Consider the following 6,000-nt stretch of genomic DNA (forward strand, 5'->3'; position numbering starts at 1 on the left):
GCCATGTCCCAGTGCCTTACATCCACTTACACATCGCTATAACACAGGAAGGTGACATTAGATTCACCTGCTGCTTTGGTACCCCATACAACTGTCCATACATGGGTAGGACCCTGTCCACAAGCTTCTCAAATGCCTCCTGGGAGAAGGCTGGGGCCCTATCACCTGCAGGACATGCCATCTTGGCTACCAGAGTCAGAATACAGCAGCACACGCAGTGGATGTCTTGTGTACTGGAGTGTCAGGAGTAAAGTGAGCATTGCCACATGAAATGGTGGTCACATCGGTCACGGGCATCACTGACACCGCAGGCTGTGATCACCATTGGCTCCAGTCTCCCATAGACAACCATGTTATCTAATGAGAAGTTGCACAGCGGTTGCGACTGCCTACCACCATGACGTCTAACGTCAGCAGTACAAGGTCACTTCCATCTGTCCTGTGCATGCAGGACAGGCGGATGCCATTTTAAGTGTATGTTGTGAATAGGGGCTGAATGCTAGCTGCGACATGGGTTAAAATTGTAACTTTTGCACAGCTTTACTGTGTCCACACAGTCAATGCAGCTTTTCCTGACTCTCCCCCTCCTATTCCTAGATATGGTGCAATGCTGAGGATGAGACATGCTCCTGTGTACCTGCCCCTAGTCGACCTTGCCACCCTGGAACAGCGACATGTAATTCAGACGTATCGCCTGAACCGTCAGGCCATCATGGAGTTGGTGACCCAGTTGGAGCCTGATCTGTTGCCTGCCATCTGTCGTCCCAGTGCAATCCCTCCCACAGTTCAGGTGTTGTCAGTCCTCCACTTTCTTGCCACAGGATCATTCCAGATGACAGTGGGCTTGGCAACAGGGATGTCACATCTGTTGTTCAGAAATATTTTGAGGGATGTACTGTTTGCCCTGCTAAGACATCTGCCCTTCTACATCAGGTTCCCCCACATGTCCCACATGTGACAGGGACCATACATGCCATCCGCATTGTCTTAGTGCCACCCAGGAGAAAGGAATAAGTATTCAGGAACCATAAATATTTCTGTTCTATCAATGTGCAGGTGGTGTACATCACTGACCAAAGTATCTCACAAGTGACTGCAAGTTCCTTGGTTCAGTGCATGACTCCTATATTCTGTGGAACGGCAACATCCCACACATGATGGCATCACTATAGAAGGACCGGGCCTGGCTTATCGGTATGTATCCAATTGTATTTGTGCCCCGGTACACTCAACTCTCTTTTGACCCTGCTGTATCTCTCTCCTGGTTTTGACATGGTTCCTACCTCTGTGCACACAGGTGATTCTGGCTATCCCAACCTTCCCTGGCTACTGACACCTGTGAGCCATCTGACTGCAGATGCAGAAAACCGTTTCTGTGAGGCCCACGGTAGAACAAGGCGTGGGATTATAAGAAACATTGGGCTACTGCAGGCCAGATTCCGGTGTCTACACATCTCCGGAGGTGCCCTACTCCATAAACCACAGAAACTGTGCCAAAGCGTGGTTGCCTGCTGCATGCTACACAATCTGGCCCTGATACGTCACATCCCATTGCTGGATGCAGAGGAGGTGGCAGCTGGACCAGTGGCTGATGAAAGAGACAGGGGGAGTAAAGAGGATAAAGATGATGAGGATGCAGCTGACTACAGAGCAGAGTTGATATGACAATGCTGAGCTACAGGTATGTGTCAGATGTATGTGTGTGGCAAGTACTCCTGGCTGCTTTGTGACATTGATCCTCCTTGTGTCTGTTAGCACTGGTGGATCAGTGGGGTTGTTACTGTGCACATTTCAGTTCAGTCATCTCCCTGCTGTTGTGTTGCTTCACATGGCATGTTTGTGCTTTTCCATTGTTCCCTGTACTGCCACATTGTGGTGTCAACAGTATGGCTACTTCTCCTAAGAGTACACATTGGGAGGCAGTGCAACATTACTGTATTTACTGTGGAACATGCCTTAAGTTTAGCTTTGGCTGCTGTGATGGATGGACCATTGGAGATGGCTGTCTTGGAAATGTGGGTTTCACATGGACATATGGCAAGAGCTGACACTTGTCAACTCACCCTTGGGGTGTTGTAATTGCGGGGTATGTGTGTTGTGTGGGTATTTTTAACTCCTATAGTAAATGTTGTTCCTGTCTTGTTTCTACTTGCAGGACATTTGTGTGGTGCACTCTGGTTCCTGCATACCTGTTGCCTCCCTTGACACATGTGTCCAGCCTCTGCCGGCTCCACTATCATCCATGCTGCATATTGCTCTCCCTTCTGTCACTTACACAAACTTTGGCAGGACAATGGGTTGACAGTTAAATATGTAAGGAAACAGGAAATTGTACTACTTGCAATAAAGCACGTAGACAGTAGCTGTGCTCAATAGTGTTTATTTGTGACTGACACATGCAAGGGTGATTGGTGGGGTCATGGTGGGTGGACTCATCAGAGTAGTCTGACCAGCTGTGTGCAGCCCAGGTCCAGTAAAGGAGGCCATGAGATAACTGAGAGATGACTGTGGACAGTCAACAGGGTGTCTCTGTAGCACACAAGCGAGACTGTTCAGGAGAGGGTCACTTCCTGGTGCTGGTGTTGGTCTTGGCATCAGTACCTGCAGGATGTCTGGTTCGATGAAGCCGCTTGTGTGGGGGTCCCTCCTCTACAGGGGGAGGGAGGCTGGTGGTCTGCGGGTTCTCAGGCAGGGCCTCCATTCCACTAGCTGCCGCTGTAGTGGGAGGCTTTGTTGGGATGTGGGTAGTGGAAGGGGTTTGCTGGTGGGTGGAGGACTCACGTAGGATGCCGGTCAGTTCCTTGAGCACCCCTGCAATGGTGGCCATGGTGGCATTGAGGGCCTGCCTCTGCTGCATGACATCCTGACGGTGTCCCCCCTGCAGCCTCTGGTTCTCCTGCACGCTCATGAGTATCTGGCCAATTGTGTCTTGGTCGGACAGTCATTCTTTTGCTGTCGAACCAAGGACTTGGGTAAGGGCCGTCCGGGCAGTCTGTTGCTGTGGCTGCCCCGTCCCTTGGACCACAGGTCCCTTCCCACTAACCCTGGCCCCCAGTGCCTGTGCCCCTGGCACAGTGTGCCCACTCCCAGTAGCACCAGGACCTTCATTGTCTTGAGTGTGTGCTCTTGACTCTGGCCCCTGTACTGTGGGGCACACTTCTGATTGACCCATCCCGGGGGCACTGGTTTGGAGTGGAAAGGCTGGGTGAGGTGTGACTGCCTCATGGGAGGGGGAGTCCGGTGTGTCCAGGATGGGGCTGCTGGGTATGGACTGACCAGTATTCCCTGATGGGCCAGGCAAGACGTCGCTGTCCGGACATCAACTGGGACCTTCATCCTGGGAAGGGCTGTCTGACCCTGGCATCTGCTGCTGGGTGGCAGTGGCAGCGGGACCCGTGGATGGAAAGAGAGTAAGTTCAATTTTGTAGATGTCTTTGTTGGCCACATCGTGGGATGCATGGTGTAGCCTGACTTGCTTCCCAGTGACGGCAATGACAGCTGCAGTGATGCAAACATTGTTGGGGAATGCAAATTGTGCCATTGTCTCCATGTGCCATTGAAGGTTGAGGATAGTGGATAACATTGCTGTCATTGCCATGTGTTGGAACGCAGTTGAGGATGCCAGTTGATGTGGCATGTGGTTTGATTTTCTATGCAGGTGTTCCACTTTGAAGTGGGACTGTGTTCCTCTGATTTGGAGGGAGTATTGCATTGTGGGAGTTGTGGTGCTTGGCATCTGTGCATTGGAGGTGACTGTGTGCGGATGGTGGCAGTGGGTAGGTATGGCATGCAGGGGAGAGGTTTGGGGTGCCTGGGGGGTGCTGAAGTGTGGGATGTGGTGGACTGTGGAGTGAAGGGTGATGGGGACGCATGCTGGGCAGGAGTGGCTGATGCCTGGGGGATGTTGTTGATTTACCAAAGTCGATCCCTCCGATGATTCCAGTAAGGCCCTCAGGTTGCATGATGTCCAAGACTTTCTCCTCCCAGGATGTTAGCCCCAGGTGGTGGAGGTGGGGGCCCACCGACAGTCTTGTTTAGGGCCATCTGGTACCTGGACGCCATGGAACACACCTTCCCCTCATAGGTCATTCCACCTCTTCCTAATGTCCTCCCTTGTGCATGTATCTGTGTCGACTGAGTAGACCCTGTCAATGATCTTCTGCTATAACTCCATTTCCTTTGCCATTGATGTTTACTGGAGCTGGGCTCCGAAAAGGTGTGGCTCTCCCTGACGATTTCATCTACCATGACCCTCAACTCATTGTCAGTGAAACGTGGGCGCTTTTGGTGGAGTGGGGGTGTTTGTTTCTGGGTGCAGGTGGGTTGAGGTGGTGGTATGTGAGTGTGATGTGTGCCTTGTGCAAAACGTGCAGTTGAGTGGTGTGTGCTGAGAGTGCAGTGTGAATATGCCTGTGGTGTATGGAATCTATGTAAATGGGTCATTGCTATGTATGCTGTTCTTAGGATTCGTAAGGGATTGTGGGTCTGCGTGGGGGGCTGTTTTATTATGCAGTGAGCAGCTGTGTGTGGTTTGTGTATGTGTCTCTGGTGTGGGGTATTCAAACTGTCCAATGTGGTGTTGCCTACTATTGGCAGGACCTTATGGAACCGCAGCAGTATGCACCGCCAATAGTGTTCTGCTGTGCATGGACGGCTGGGCAGGGAACTGACACGTGATAGTGCAGACCGAATGGTGTCAGCAAGGTGGGGCTGGTGGTCCGACAGTCTTTCTTTTGCCATCGGTCTCGCTTGGTGGTGTGGCATTTATACTGTTTTCACTTTGTGACTTGTAATACGGTGGTCACTCTACCACCATGACTGTCTGGTGGCTGTATTTTGTACAGTGGTCTTGCCTGGAAACTTCCAAAGTTGTAATGAGGGCCTCAGTCTGATATCCATACAGAGACTCTTAGGCCCACTCTCACAGCAAGATAGCCACTGTCATATCCACTCTCACACCCAGACAGACACTCTCACACTGATGCAGACACTCTCATGCTCACTCTCACATTCAGAGAGAGATACTCTTACACCCACTCTCTCATTGAGGTAAACACTGTTAATCTCCCTCTCACACCGTGACTGAGACTCTCACTCGTACTCTCACACCCAGACAATCTCACACCCACTCTCACAGCCATGCAGACACTCTCACACTCACTGTTACACTCAGAAAGACACTCTCACACCCATTCTCAAATCCAGACTGTTACACTTACTCTCACACCCAGGCTGTCTCACTTTCACTCTCACACCCAGAGAGATGCTCTTACGCTTTGTCTCACACCCACAGACAAACTCTGACACTCAGTCTGACACCCATACAGAGGCTCTCAGACCAACTCTCACAGCAAGATGGCCACTGTCACATCCACTCTCGCACCCAGACAGACACTCTCAAACCCACTTACAGGGATGTTATAGTTAGGAAATAGAATTTAAAAAACCATAGAAATTCACTGAAAAAAACAACGGTTACAAGGATGTTATAGTTAGGAAATGGAATGAACATAAACTTAGAATTTCACTGGAAAAAACAAACGTTACAAGGATGTTATAGTTAGGTTCTTCATTTGCTCGTACAAAACCGTAGAAATTCACCTGTTATAGTTATAGTTATCTAAAGTAACTATAACTTGTGCCCTAAGGTAACTATAACTCGCACCCTCGCATGCACTGCTAATTATCCCACATATTACAGCACTCATGACATCTTTGATAACATCACTGATAAAGTCACTGTAACATCTGCAGCAAAAAATTATTGATCACATACCTGTGCATGGAGAGGGCGCACGTTATAGTTATCTGAGGGCAGGAGTTATAGTTACTTTAGATAAATTTAACTATAACAGGTGAATTGGTGAATTTCTAAGGTTTTGTACTTGTAAATTCAGAACCTAACTATAACATCCCTATAACCTTTAGTTTTTTCAGTGAATATATATATATATATATATATATATATATATATATATATATATATATATATATATATAT

Source organism: Pleurodeles waltl, chromosome 3_1 (assembly GCF_031143425.1).
Source record: "Pleurodeles waltl isolate 20211129_DDA chromosome 3_1, aPleWal1.hap1.20221129, whole genome shotgun sequence".
Classification (NCBI taxonomy): domain Eukaryota; kingdom Metazoa; phylum Chordata; class Amphibia; order Caudata; family Salamandridae; genus Pleurodeles; species Pleurodeles waltl.